The sequence below is a fragment of the Schistocerca americana genome, chromosome 3 (assembly GCF_021461395.2).
Source record: "Schistocerca americana isolate TAMUIC-IGC-003095 chromosome 3, iqSchAmer2.1, whole genome shotgun sequence".
Classification (NCBI taxonomy): Eukaryota; Metazoa; Arthropoda; class Insecta; order Orthoptera; family Acrididae; genus Schistocerca; species Schistocerca americana.
The window spans coordinates 210,279,758-210,295,652 of NC_060121.1; the positions used below are offsets into that span (position 1 = coordinate 210,279,758).

General features: G+C 43.9%; 1 pseudogene; it reads right to left on the reverse strand.

Annotated features, from left to right (window-relative positions):
- Nucleotides 1-1,422: 1,422 nt before the first annotated feature.
- On the reverse strand, nucleotides 1,423-1,540 carry LOC124607619 (annotated as a pseudogene).
- Nucleotides 1,541-15,895: the final 14,355 nt, after the last annotated feature.

A 15,895-nucleotide genomic window follows, 5' to 3' on the forward strand; every position in this document is an offset into this window, starting at 1 on the left:
TCGTAAATGGCACAGCGTAGTGCAATGCTCGTCTATCCACCAATACTGGATAACATTTGTCTGAGATCTCAGTTACTAGAAAAACGGACTTTACTTAGTGACACAGCTGCACATCTGGTCGTTTGATTACTAAAGGACAAAAATGGTTCAAATGGCTCTGAGCACTATGGGACTTAACATCTGAGGTCATCAGTCCCCTGGAACCTAACTAACCTAAGGACACCACACACATCCATGCCCGAAGCAGGATTCGAACCTGCGACCGCAGCGGTCTCGCGGTTCCACACCGTAGCGCTAGAACCGCACGGCCACTCCGGCCGGCACTAAGAGACACACGACTATGATTTGACAAAAATTTTGGAATATTTTAATTTAGATAAATGACAGGATCGGGACTGGCAATGACTTAAGGGGAAATTCTACTTTTATAGCTGACTGCTAAAAACAATTATATTCTGAAAAGTTTTTACGTTATTGATAAAGATCTACAATCCATTACACGGGAAAATTGAATATATTACAAATCTGGGTCAACTGGCAATGACGAATCACAAAAGAAAAGATTGAAACAAATTCATATTAACATCTCATACAAGTGACTTAACTACGCGCATGCCAAGAAAAATAATAAAATTTACCTTACAATAGATAGTTGACTTAATTACACTACTGATTTTTCATTAAACAATTATTCATTTGTTCATCACCATCTCATTCCATGGTATCATTTAGCTCTGCGGCTGATCACAATTATTATTCAGTTCCATATAATAAAATTTTACAATTTGTTCTGCACTGTGACTTTAACAACAACTAACTGTAAACTGCGCAGTACCAGCGACAAACTACAACTACACTGTAGCAGCGAGAGACTGCAACTGCCGCAGAGACTGCTCTGACCAGAGACTCTATTGCAGCTCTCTTTTAACAGGGGCAAAGATACTTTATCTCTCGCCTGTGAATTGCCGTTCTAGCAAGAGAGCAATACATCAAGATTACATTTGCTCCAGCTGGGTGGCGAACCCTTAAGGGGTCATAATCGAACAGCTCGCTGTACAATTACACGTCACTGCTGGAAGTGCTGACACAGTCGCCCACCAGTTGGGGTTGTCAAAGCTGTGGACTGTTCTTCCTCATCCATCCCACAACCCGGATCTCGCACTGTGCGACTTCCAGTTGTTTGACCCAATGAAGGATGCACTCTACAGGAAGTAGTACGTATATAGAAGCACTCCGTCATCAGGCCACAAGTGGCCCATCGGGACCATCCGACCGCCGTGTCATCCTAAGATGAGGATGCGGATAGGAGAGGCGTGTGGTGAGCACACCGGTCGTTACGATGGTTTTCTTTGACAGGAGCCGCTACTATTCGGTCGATTAGCTCCTCAGTTAGCATCACGAAGGCGAGTGAACCCCGAAAAACGGCAACAGCACATGGCGGCCCGAATGGTCACCCATCCAAGTGCCGGCCACGCCCGACAACGCTTAACTTCGGTCATCTGACAGGAACCGGTGTATCCACTGCGGCAAGGCCGTTGCCCCAGCGCGTATATGTTGGGGAGATTATTGACACAGCAAGACGTCGGCTCCGAAGTCGACCAGTAGAGTCGTACCTTTGAGGCCATACAGGCTCTTTCAGTAAGGTGACAGGGCCGCCGCACTGAACGGAGACTATGTTTAAAAATAGTGTTTTATAGCTAAAAGAGTGGGGAGTAATATTGTATATTGGAAACCTGAAAAAAAACCAACCCCCTTTCAGAAAAAATGTGTTCTATTACTTGTTGAGCACCCCTGATAGTAAGGTTTCTCTCTCTCTCTCTCTCTCTCTCTCTCTTTCTCCCTGTCTTCTGTTCACTGCTGTCACTGGCAAAGAACGACAGTCGTGTGGGCGGGAGTACGACGGTGACCACATTTGTAAGACGTGTCGGAGTAAGACAGTGACCACATGTGTAAGACAATAAACTTCAAATTACCAAATCGACCACTCGGCTCTACTCACAGGAAACGAAGAGCACCGTCTGAACAAGTAATTATCCGGACACCTCTGTGTAACGGGGAACTGACCACTACAGGTAACAAGTGGCGTACCCGCTGTTATAAAAGGAGGCGAAGAGTATTTTTATTGCGTCTCACTGTTCAGAGGCACAAAACGCGTGGGTGTTTTCAGCTCGTTACTAAATGCCGAGTTGATAGGAGCTGAAAGAGTCCAGGTTGCAATAATATGCGGTACGGCACACTGTTAGAGAGAGGGATTATTATTCAAGAAACACATAGTACAATGAAAATTACTTATCTCCAGGAGTTTGTAGGACTGCAGCTACGGCTATAACTAACACAACATATTCTCAGGGATTAAGCCTGATGGGCCCTCCTCAGAGAATCAATGCAAACAGAACTGGCTGAGGGCAGACTATGAAAGTGCGTCTGCCTAGGTTGAAATCTAGGTAAGAAGTGAACGAGGCACAGTCCAGTTCCGTCGAGCTGCACAGCCCGCTAGAGTGCACTGTGCTCGGCAGACGACGGGCTGCCAACCTTGTGTTGGCGCGGCGTTGTAGTAGTATCTGTGGAAATGATACTACACTTTTGTTGTCAGTAGAGAAGCAGCAACAACGTAATAGGTCAGTATGGAGTCATAAACGTAGACTAGTCGTTGAATGTTGAAACGCATCGGGCTCGACACAGCCCTTCAGTACTCGCTAACCAGTCAAGAGATAGAGAGAATATTTTCCCCTTTTTTGTTAGTGCAAGGGTGGTTTTGATGTGCAAATAAATCTCACTTGATGACAGTAGAGCTTACAATTTTCCTCTGAAAAAATATTTAATTATGTAACGTGCATCTTTATATGTATTTTCGCGCAATGACAGCGCCATTAAATTCCGCTTCTCCTTGTAATATGTCGGCTGTATATCGTTCAGCCATTTTCAGAGTTAGCCGGTAGACTGACGCTCCAGCACTCGCTCCGTCTTTTTAAACTCGCGGACTGCGCCACTGCACACTGGGTCGCAGACCCACGACCACCAGTGACGCTCATCGGCGGTAAAGTAGTACAACGTGCATGAACTGGATCCGTGGCTGCGCGGTCGATTCAGGCTGGGTTGGCGATGTACCGCTGTGAGCTGCACTGTTGCGACGTCTTTGTAAGTTTGTTACAGAAAGCGCCAGATTCCATGACTTATCCAAGCTGAAGCCGATATGACTATTAATAAAATTCGTTGCCCAGCAAATTTTCATTGCCTCGTTCACCAGAAACATGAAGTAGGCGCTAATGTTTCGTCGTTTTCCAACGACATAGTGACCAGTATCAATACAGTGCTCTACCAAAGCCGATTTGTTGGGCCTTAAGAGCCGATGTATGTGCGGTGGTCCGTATATTTTTCATGGACTGTGAGAGTCGTTTGTCCGATGTACGAAACACCACATTTTCAGGGAGATCTTATGAACTCCAGCCTTCCGAAGCGTCAGTTTACCTTATTGGAAGAGAAACTGACTATTTGTTTCTGTCTCAGGTTCTTCGGCCGACGTTCGTCTGATGATTTTACTGACGTTGGAAGCTATGTGTGCTGCTGTTTTCGGTGGAGGATGAAAAATCACTTTTACTTTCTTCTTGTCACCCATCCTAGGGTTGCCACATATGGCAGGAAACCTACGAACTTAAATGTTTCTGTGCCTTCTTCTGATTTGCTAATGGTCAACTTTGGTTTAATTTGTAGCGCTGCACGTATCTGCTGTGGAGAATACCAGTTGGCTTCAAAAGCTCTCTTTAAGTGCAGCAGCTTCTCGTGTAGGCTACCCTCGTCAGAAATGATGTGTGTTCTGTGAATTAAAGTTCTGAGAACACTCATTGTCTGCGAAGGATGTTGGCAGCTATTTGCATGTAAATGTAAATCTGTTTGCGTTGGTTTCCGATATATCACATGCCCCATTGTGCCATCGTCTTTGCTCCAAACCGGAATATCCAAAAGTTGAAGGCAACCGTTCTTTAAAGTTTCCATCGTAAACTGGATTTTTCCTTGGATGGAATTCAGATCGTTTAAAAATTATTGCAATTTATCTTCACCATGGGGCCAGACTACCTCTCTCTCAAAGTCCTCCACGAATTAATTGGCCACAAAGGACGGCATCCCTTAAAGAAATGTATTATTAAATGAAAAGTTTGTCGAGGTTTGGACAAAGCGGGTCTTCGATAACTTCTGGCGAGAAGAAGCAGGTGTTCAGAAGCGAGCAGGGCCTTACTGAACGTGTCGCCACCAGAGTTCAAGACGTCATAAAAGCGAGGGATGGACGCACCCTGTATTAATGTCCAGTTAAGACCGGGCTGTGTAATTCTACGCTGCCTGAATTGTTCCTTCACCTCACAAGTGTACGCTGTGGCTTTGAGTGCAAGAAACACTGGAGCAGATATGAGCTGCTATGTAATAACAGGCAGGTCGTAACTCTACACAGCGTCTATTGATTTTGCATTGTTGACAAGTAAACAGTCAAAAGTAGTCGCAAGTGTCGACATAATGCTGGAGCTTCGGATGAGAGCCCCGTTTGGCGTTGCTGACGCCACAATACCGGCTTTGGCCGCCTAGTCTCTTAATTTTAGCACATCTCAAATACATTTGCGGAAAATTTCATCAGCAATATTACAAGCTGTATAAAATGGGACTCGTCATTCAAGAGCTTTCCAGTGCCGTTAAAAGTATACCGCTCCATTAAAAAAAATAATACAGAAATTCCTCAGGTGATTGAGGGTATTAAACCTCATTTTGAAATCTTTAACGATTCACGAGCTACAATGGAATTTACATTTTACGCGACTCACCTTCTAGAATGAGTTTGAAAGAGATCGAAACTGACAGTTTCATCTACTTTCACTTTATCCATATTTGATAAGCTAACGTATATAGTGAAATATGTAAATCTAATTCTGTTTGCAAATAACGTATTTTTTATTTTCATGAAAGATTACTTTCATATTCGTTTCATCTAATTGTATTACCGACAGTGATTACTAGTACATGAAGTACTTGTAGCAATTTAATTATCTTAGAACTGTGTTGTGGCTGGGCTGGCAATTTTAAAGACAGACAGCAGAGCGAAACGTGAAGTATCTGCGCTAGCAAAATAGAAATGCAGAAATACAAGTCTGAAAACATTTTATTGGACACACAAAAACGAAGCAATAATACAGTATCCAAAAGAGCAACCGATTCGATCCCAACTGCGGATCGACACAAATACAAAATTCACGGGGAGCGAACACAAACAGTTCTATAACGTCAAGAGGTTCGTCGACTTTTCCAAGGGATCGGCCAGCTAGAAGAGGGGTCTGGCCGTGGCTGCCGCGGCGTCGAACTGCCTTTTGGTGGCAGTGCGCCGCCTTATGAAGCCCGTTGGCGGATGTATCTGCCGAAACTATTTGCGATAACGTGCCTGGCGTAGCAAAGTAGTGCCTAGGCTAGCTACGTCCTCTGGTGAAGCTTTTCTGCAGGCTCCGCGAACGGGTAGTGGTCCCTGACGGCCGTTGGTGGAGACCAGGTGTTGTGTTGTGTTGTGGCCGCCGGTAAGTCTTCGTTTTGACAAGACAGACGACGTAGGTTTTCCTGCTGAATATACACCCTGTGATGCAGACATCCCGCGATGGTTGGATGTAAAGTGGGTTGTCGATGCAGTAGGCGCTACGATGTCCGAAGTGTGCGGCCATACCAAAACGGACGGACGGGCACCATTAACGCAAGTTGTAAAAAAGGTCACTTCAGGTAGGATAGCATTCGTCGAAGATTATTATGTGCAACCAGGAGGCTAGGGGAACGTCTGTGGAGAAGCAGGACAATACGCCACCGGTGATAAACACAGCTTTCCTATGGCAGAAGGCAACCCTTAGTACGCCCTGGCAGGAGTTGGAGAAATTCTAGACAGCCTAATCATCGCTCCCACGTCCTAAAGAGAGTTCTAACGAACATTTACGAGTACACGCCTCACCTTGCGGGCAGCAATAGCCTTTGTGTGTAACACAGAGGGAGCATGGCGCCAGTGTCGATAGGAGGACAATGCACCGCTAGGCGCCACAGGTTCTGTCAAACCTACAGAGAGAGATGGGATAGCATTTACGACCCCATGCTCTCGCCAGAACGTTTCGCGAGAGGAGTGACAGTTTCATAAAGTGTGAGACTACAGGTTTCTCGTCCCAAAGTTTATAACCGGGCCCTCGTGAAGAAAAAGACGCGAATCTTGGGAGGTCTGGGGATACCTACTGTTACGTTGAGTCAACGACAAGACAGAGACAAAAAATTTCTTTTTGTTTAGCTGAAATCACTTAGCCCTCTGGGTGCAAATATAGGAGGACTGGGAGACCCTCTCCGGGCAGATTTGCGGGCTGTTTTCATTCTTATTGTAAGGGAAGATGCTCCAGGTAATTAGATCCTGGTCATTGGATAACTGCTTGTAAGATTTTTTTCCTACAGGCTCGCCAAGAAGTGCCGCATGGTACGAGAAAAGACAAGAGGCGCTAGAGGAACACGTGAAACACTTCTAATTCTGCTCACACACTTCGGTTTCCTAGTTCAGAGTGAACAGTCGTTACTTCACTTGTAGCTGGAGCTAGATGTAAAGTTTGGGGTAGGTAGCTATTCAACAGGCATCGTTTGTGACAGAGTCACAGCTTGGATGTAATGATGCAGTGGTGGTGCTTCTACAAGTGCAGTTAACGAGTCAACAGCAGCAGTGGCGGTCAACCTGATTTGCAGTCAGCTTCGACAAGTAACGATGTGTTCGGTGAAGATTAGAGTTTTTCATAAATAGGAGAAACAGGCCCTTCCGACGGGCATAATATTACAAAATCAGATGTCTGGCAATTTCTGTCGTCATATCGCGGAAACGGATCAGTCATGCTAGGAATGTAGTAATTTTACCTGTGAATTCCGTATCTCTAATCTCCGCCAACCATAGTTCCTTGTAATTGTTTCACGTACTTGTGAAATTTATGGTAACTTTTACTTTCATTATTTAGGTATCCCACCCGATCATAAAATTGAATTGTGGGTGTCACTACTCCACCACCCTTTTGAAATCTTCAGGGCCGTAATTTAGCGTTCATTAAGTATCTTTGCATAAAAATTAATAATTAAGTCTTTATTGGGTATCTACATATGTATACAGGTTATAGATATAAAGCAGTAGGCGGTGGGCTATTATAAGATAGATTCATGTATGGGAGAACTTGAAGATGGGAGCAAGTATTTCTTAAACGCGTTTCCACTGGTGTTTTATATTGGCAATTCCACATCCGAAATACAGAAAATGTCTCTGTCTTAATCATTTAATACCCTATCGTCAGTACATTCGGCTGAAACCGGGCGTACAGTAACAATAAGACCACAAGTGCCACACCAAGGTTGCAGGAAGCCATGCATTAAGAAAAGTGCTCTATAGAAAGGCGACATGGACTCATTCAGGGAAAGAAAATTTTCCCTCGTACTTTCAACAGAATGGCTTGATAAGACCCCATAAAGTGCCCAGGCCGGAGACATTTCCCGAATTTTGGGTAATGAAAGGGCCTATACAATACGCCATTGAATCTTCTGTGAGACAACAAATATTTACTTGATTATTTTAGGAAGAGTGTATGAAGTGCTTGAACACATACCATGAATAACTTTCGAAAATATATTGTTTCTGCATATACTTTTTTGTACATTTACATATTTTTATCGTCTGTAACTCTTAATACAAGTATTCCACAACACAGTTATTTCAACCCTTTCTGACACAAGCTTTTCATGGAAGAATGAAAATTATATTTATGCATTAATACTCTTAGATTATTTTTAATGATTTTAGATACATGATTTGCACAAAAATAAGTACCCATTTTCAAAATATATTTTGTACAGTTTGCTTCTTTTTATGGAATAAAATAACTTGTTTTGAAATATCCATTGTTGTAATAAATAAATTGATCACTCAATAATTTCCATGAAATATAACACAAAAAATAATATTCATTTGTACAGTGAAATACAGCTAATTAACCACTTCTATGTATTCTGGTGGTCGCAAGCTGCTGTGCACTGCTGCACTGATTTGTTGATATTTTAATAGTGAAGCCCAATACTTCGCAGCACTTGTACATGATAAAGAAGATAAAACAATCACAAATGCGTACGTGAAATTTCCACTGGGAAAAAATATTTCTGTTCCAACCAAGAGACAGTAAAATTTAATATACATGGTGATTCAAAAAGAATACCACAACTTTAAAAATGTGTATTTAATGAAAGAAACATAATATAACCTTCTGTTATACATGAGAACGAAGTTTTTCGCGGCGGCACTTATGTATAAAATATTCTCGGTATTCTTGCCACGTCAGTTCTGGATAAAATCTCGAGCTTTCGACGATTACCTCCATCGTCATCGTCAGGAGCTGACTGTCTCTACAGCTGCTATGGTAGCCTCTATATAGCCCGAAGACGGCTTCTGATTGGTCGGATTCTGATTGGTCGGCGATTACGTGCTGCTGTCTCAGACGGTGTCACTGTGTGCGCCGGTGGCGCCACCGCTTCCGTTTAAACGTAAACCTTGGAAGGAACGTCTCTGCTGCTTCTCTGCATCAAGCGCTCGTTTCCACGCACAGCTCAGATGGTATCCGCTATCGCGGTTAAAGTTCTTTTGACTCATTCTGATTTCAACAGCCTCCTTAATAACAGAATCCCAGTACGTGGAGGCATGGGACAGAATTTTAGTTTCATCGAACAATATTTTGTGTTTGTTCGTGAGGCTGTGCTCCGCAATTGCCGATTTCTCAAGCTCTCTATTTTTAATGTGGCGTTGGTGTTCTGCACAGCGGTCGGAAACGGTACGAATAGTCTGACCTATATAATTGCTTCCACACTCACAGGGTATATTATAAACACCGGGGACCCTGAGGTCGAGATTATCCTTAACAGGGCGCATCATCTCCTTAATTTTCTTAGGAGGACGAAAAATCGGTCTAATACCACGTCTACGCAGGACTCTTCCTATTTTGCTGGAAATTGCGCCACAAAAAGGAAGAACCGCAATCGGTGTTTCATCCTGTGAGGTTGCAGCATTATCACGTTTCCTTCTTTTGGAGAACGCTGCCTTTATATCGCGTGCACTATAGCCGTTCTTTCGGAACACGTTCTTTAGGTGATTAATCTCGAACCTTAAGTGGTCCTCGTCAGAAACAGTTTTGGCTCTATATACCAACGTGTTCAAAACGGCTCTCTTCTGAGCAGGGTGATGGAAACTCTGTGCGTTAAGATATAAATCGGTATGCGTCGGCTTACGGTATACAGAGTGGCCAAGACGCCCGTCCGTCTGTCGTTGTACTAAAACGTCTAAGAAAGGCAGTCTCCCTTCCTTCTCCATCTCGACAGTGAACTGGATGTTCGAATGGATGCTGTTCATGTGTTCAATGAATTCTTTAAGAGCTTCTTCGCCGTGTGGCCAGATCATAAATGTATCGTCAACGTAACGATAAAATAAGGACGGACGGAGGGGAGCCGAATTTAGTGCACGTTCTTCAAAATTCTCCATAAAAAAGTTAGCCAATGATGGAGACAACGGAGAGCCCATTGCCATGCCGTCTGTCATTTCATAAAATTTATTACCATACAAGAAGTAGGTGGTCGTCATCACGTGCCGGAACAATTTTATAGTTTCAGGAGGAAAGAGATCCGCCAGCATTTTCAAAGTGTCCTCCACAGGAACTTTTGTGAACAGCGACACCACATCCAGGCTGACTAAAATGTCATTAGGACCAACTCTAATATCTTTGATTTTCTCAATGAACATCTGGGAGTTTTTGATGTGATGTTCACACCGGCCAACTATAGGAGTCATCAACTTTGTTAAGTATTTGGCCAGCTTATAAGTAGGAGAACCAATTGCACTGACAATAGGTCTCATGGGAACATTATCCTTATGGAGCTTCGGTAGTCCGTACAACCTAGGCGGTCGAGGAGCTCGGACTCTGAGATTTTTTGTAATATCGTCTGGAAGCCCGGAATTCTTCAGTAACTTCATGGTTTTTCTGCTGTACGTCAAAGTTGGGTCCCGTTTAAGACACTTATACGTACTGTCCTCCAACAGTGAAGTCATTTTTCTATGATATTCGGTAGTATTAAGGACCACGGTGGTATTTCCTTTGTCAGCTGGTAATATGACAAGATCTTCATCCTTCTGAAGTAAACGGAGCCCCTCCCTCTCCTCTCTACTAATATTAGACCTGGGAGGCTTAGCTGAGGCCAAAAAGCGACTGGTAACAAGTCTCACTTCGTCGGCGTCGTCCTGTGCAAGATGCCGCACAGCCTGTTCTACTCCACTGATAAGATCCACGATGGGTATAGTACGTGGTGTAGGAGCAAAGTTCAAACCTTTATTAAGGGCCGAGATGGCTCCTTTGTCCAGGTTCTTGCCCGATAGGTTGACGACAGTGCGTGCTGTTTCATGCGCTGACTCTGATCTTTGCACAGCAACAAGACGCTCAAATTTGTTTACTTGTCTAGCAGATGTATTACTAAGATGAGCTCTTTGATGAGCAGCCGTCGTCATATCGACCCACTCCCAGTCAAACGGCGAGAGAACAGTAGATAACAAAAGATGGCAACTGTATAAGCTTCGTGCATTAAGATCCAGTTCGTACCTTGTGTGTCGTAATCTTTCTCTGACGATCGCCCGACTTGTCTTCTGTAATATATTCTTCATTCCAACCGACTTGATATGGTGTTTAACCACAGCAAACTTAGGCACAATCTCCTTATCGCGACAGCGTTGCAGAAATGCCAAATTACTCCGCAACTGTGCATATTTGACGCGCAGATTCTCCAGGTGACGAACCTGGCGTGCGATGTCCTCCCCGTAGAGGAAAGTAATATGAGAACGAAGTTTTTCGCGGCGGCACTTATGTATAATATAATTATATAGGTCAGACTATTCGTACCGTTTCCGACCGCTGTGCAGAACACCAACGCCACATTAAAAATAGAGAGCTTGAGAAATCGGCAATTGCGGAGCACAGCCTCACGAACAAACACAAAATATTGTTCGATGAAACTAAAATTCTGTCCCATGCCTCCACGTACTGGGATTCTGTTATTAAGGAGGCTGTTGAAATCAGAATGAGTCAAAAGAACTTTAACCGCGATAGCGGATACCATCTGAGCTGTGCGTGGAAACGAGCGCTTGATGCAGAGAAGCAGCAGAGACGTTCCTTCCAAGGTTTACGTTTAAACGGAAGCGGTGGCGCCACCGGCGCACACAGTGACACCGTCTGAGACAGCAGCACGTAATCGCCGACCAATCAGAATCCGACCAATCAGAAGCCGTCTTCGGGCTATATAGAGGCTACCATAGCAGCTGTAGAGACAGTCAGCTCCTGACGATGACGATGGAGGTAATCGTCGAAAGCTCGAGATTTTATCCAGAACTGACGTGGCAAGAATACCGAGAATATTTTATACTTCTGTTATACATCATTACAAAGAGTATTTAAAAAGGTTTTTTTTCACTCAAAAACAAGTTCAGAGATGTTCAATATGGCCCCCTCCAGACACACGAGCAATATCAACCCGATACTCCAACTCGTTCCACACTCTCTGTAGCATATCAGGCGTAACAGTTTGGATAGCTGCTGTTATTTCTCGTTTCAAATCATCAATGGTGGCTGGGAGAGGTGGCCGAAACACCATATCCTCAACATACCCCCATAAGAAAAAATCGCAGGGGGTAAGATCAGGGCTTCTTGTAGGCCAGTGATGAAGTGCTCTGTCACAGGCTGCCTGGCGGCCGATCCATCGCCTCGGGTAGTTGACGTTCAGGTAGTTACAGGCAGATAAGTGCCAATGTGGTGGCGCTCCATCCTGCTGAAATATGAATTGTTGTGCTTCTTGTTCGAGCTGAGGGAACAGCCAATTCTCTAACATCTCCAGATACTGTAGTCCAGTTACAGTAGCACCTTCGAAGAAAAAGGGACCAAAAACTTTATTGGCTGAAATGGCACAGAAAATGTTCACCTTAGGCGAGTCACGTTCATACTGAGTTATTTCCCGCGGATTCTCAGTGCCCCATATACAGACATTGTGACGGTTGACTTTCCCGTTAGTGTGGAAAGTTGCTTCATCACTAAACACAATCTTTGAAACGAAAGATTCATCTGTTTCCATTTGATCAAGGATAAAATCACAGAAATCGATTCTTTTAATCTTATCAGCTGCAGACAGTGCTTGAACCAATTTCAGACGATAAGGTTTCATAACTAACCTTTTTTGTAGGACTCTCCATACAGTTGATTGTGGAATTTGCAGCTCTCTGCTAGCTCTGCGAGTCGATTTTCCTGGGCTGCGAACAAATGCTTGCTGGATGCGTGCTGTATTTTCATCACTCGTTCTCGGCCGTCCAGAACTTTTCCCTTTGCACAAACACCCATTCTCTGTAAACTGTTTATATCAACGTTTAATACACCACCTATCAGGAGGTTTAACACCATACTTCGTTCGAAAGGCACGCTGAACAACTGTCGTCGATTCACTTCTGCCGTACTCAATAACACAAAAAGCTTTCTGTTGAGCGGTCGCCATCTTAGCATCAACTGACGCTGACGCCTAGTCAACAGCGCCTCAAGCGAAGAAATATACAACTAAATGAAATTTTATAGCTCCCTTAATTCGCCGACAGATAGTGCTTAGCTCTGCCTTTTGTCGTTGCAGAGTTTTAAATTCCTAAAGTTGTGGTATTCTTTTTGAATCACCCTGTACACAGTCGGAATGGGTTAAGGCATTCGAATGTTCCTGAAGAGATGAGTACAGTTATATGACGCTCGTTGCTGTAGTCGTTGAAACTCTCCGTGAAAGTATGTGAAACACTTGCTAAAACAGACCCGCTAGGTGCCTGTAATTCGCTATTGCTGTGTAAATAACGCCAGAGGGGCTTCGCCGTTATTTCTAGACTTGGCGGATTGAGTTAGGATGCCGCGCTCCGCCAGAGGGCTTGCTTCGACGCGAGCGCCTCTGGGGCCGTGATGCAGCGAAGGAGTGCAGAGCAGTTGGTTGGTGGCCACCAACCGAGGCGGAAGATGAGCTGGAATGTGCTGTGTGCAGGAGCCGGTCAGCATGTGCGGTCAGTGGTCAACGCAGGGTGTAGCTACACTGGACGTCGTCTACCTGGCTGATGAACAAGTCTTTATCCGGTGGCCAGAGAAGATGACAACCGCAACCAAATACACCGAAGAGTATACGGAGCACTAATAGTGTGCTTCGATGGCCCACAGTGTTTACTGGGCAGTTGACAAGTCGTCAGATTGAGACTGTTGTACAGCGGGTGTTGTGTACACTGAGCACAGCCAGCGGCTGGTGTATGTGTTTCGAATACGAAGTTCCTTACAAGTTGCTATATTACGCGGCGTGACTATGGGGGAGCAAGAGTGTGCTTATCTCCCGCGTCCTATCTCCACGCTGAAGGCGTGTTCTACAGTTACACAAGAGAGAGAGAGAGAGAGAGAGAGAGAGAGAGAGAGAGAGAGAGTTCTGTATTCTGTTTGCAGTCACACTGAAGGCATGCTGAATTGTAATACGTAGCTATAAGTTTTCTCAATAGTACGCTGCTTGGTTGTCTGTAGAATAAGCAGCCTTGGCAGCAAAAGTAAGTAGAAGTAAGTTGCAGGTGGAGGTCCTTGGTTGTAGAGATACATCCTGTGTGACTTTACACATTTATTTTACTGCGTATAGTGTAAATATGATTGCCCCCCTCCGCCCCCTTCTATGGACCGTGGGCCTTGCCGTTGATGGGGAGGCTTGCATGCCTCAGCGATACAGATAGCCGTACCGCAACGGAGGGGTATCTATTGAGAGGCCAGGCCATCGAGTGGTTCCTGAAGGGGGACGGCAGCCTTTTCAGTAGTTGCAGGGGCAAAAGTCTGGACGATTGACTGATCTGGCCTTGTAAAATCAACCAAAACGGCCTTGCTGTGCTGGTACTGCGAACGGCTGAAAGCAAGGGGTAACTACAGCCGTAATTTTTCCCGAAGACATGTAGCTTTATTGTGTGGTTAACTAAGGATGGCATCGTGTTGGGTAAAATATTCCGGAGGTAAAAGTCTCCCATTCGGATCACCGGGCGGGGACTACTCAGGAGGACATGGTTATCAGGAGAAACACAACTGGCGTTCTGTGGACCAGACCGTGGAATGTCGGATCGATTAATCTGGAAGGTAGGTTATAAAATTTAAAATGGGAAATGGTAAAGTCAAAGGTATGGCGGGAAGTAGTGAAGTTCGGTGGCAGGAGGAGCAAGACTTCTGGTCAGGTGTATACAGGATTATAAATAAAAAATCAAATATGGTTAATGCAGGAATAGGTTTAACAATGAATAAAAAAACAGGAACGCAGATAAGACACTACGAACAGCGTAGTGAACGCATTATTGCAGTCAAGATAGGCACGAGGCCCACGCCTACCATAGTAGTACAAGTTTATGTGCCAACTAGCTCCGCAGATGATGAAGAGATAGATGAAATTTATGATGTAGTTAAAGAAATTATTCGGATAGGTAAGGGAGACGAAAATTTAATAGTCATGGGGGACTGGAAGAGAAGGAAAAGTAGTAGATGAATATAGACTGGGGATAAGTAATGAAAGAGGAAGCTGCCTGATAGAATCATAGCTAACACGTTTTTAAGGATAATGAAAGAAGGTTGTATACGTGGAAGAGGCCTGGAGGCACTGGAAGGTTTCAGATAGATGGCAAGACAGAGATTTAGGAACAAATTTGTAAATTGTAAGACATTTCCAGCGGCAGATGTGGACTCTGACCACAATATTTTGGTTATGAACTGTACATTAAAACTGAAGAACACTGCAAAAAATTAGGAATTTAAGAAGATGGGACCTGAATAAACTAAAAGAACCAGAGGTTGTAGAGTTTCAGAGAGAGCACTATGGAGCAAGTAACAAGAACAGAGGAAAGAAATACAGTAGAAGAAGAATGGGTATCTTTGAGAGATGAAATACTGAAGACACCAGAGGATCGAGTAGGTAAAAAGACGAGGGCTAGTAGAAATAATTGATTAACAGAAGAGATATTAAATTTAATTGATGAAAAGAGAAAATATAAAATTCAGTAAATGAAGCAGGCGAAAAAGAATAAAAACGTCTCAAAAACGAGATCAACGGAAGTGCAAAATGGCTAAGCAGGAATGGTTAGATAACAAATGTAATGATGTAGAGGCATGTAGCACGAGGGGTAAGATAGATACTGCCTACAGGAAAATTAAAAAGACCTTTGACGAAAAGAGAAACACCTGTATAAATATAAAGAATTCAGATCAGTCCTAAGCAAAGAAGGGAAAGCAGAAAGGAGAAAGGCGTATATAGAGAGTCTATGTAAGGTCAATGTACTTCAGGCAATATTATGGAAATGGAGGAGGTCGTAGATGAAGATGAAATGGAAAATGTGATATTGCGTGAAGAGTTTGACAGAGCACTGAAAGACCTAAGTCGAAACAAGGCAGTAGACAACATGACGTTAGAACTACTGATAGCCTTGTAGCCATGACAGAAGTCTTCCATCTGGTGAGCAGCACGTGTGAGACTAGCGGAATAGGCTCAGACTTCAAGAAGAATATAATAATTCCAGTCCCAAAGAAAGCAGGTGTTGACAGGTGTGAAAATTGCCGAACTATGAGATTAATAATTCACGGTTTCAAAATACTAACACCAATTCTTTACAGTCGAATGGAAAAACTGGTAGAAGCCGCTCTCGGAGAAGATCAGTTTGGATTCCGTAGAAATGTTGGAACACGCAAGTCAATACTGGACCTGTGGCTTATCTTAGAAGAGAGGTTAACAAAGTGCAAACCTACGTTTCTAGCATTTGTAGACTTAGAGAAAA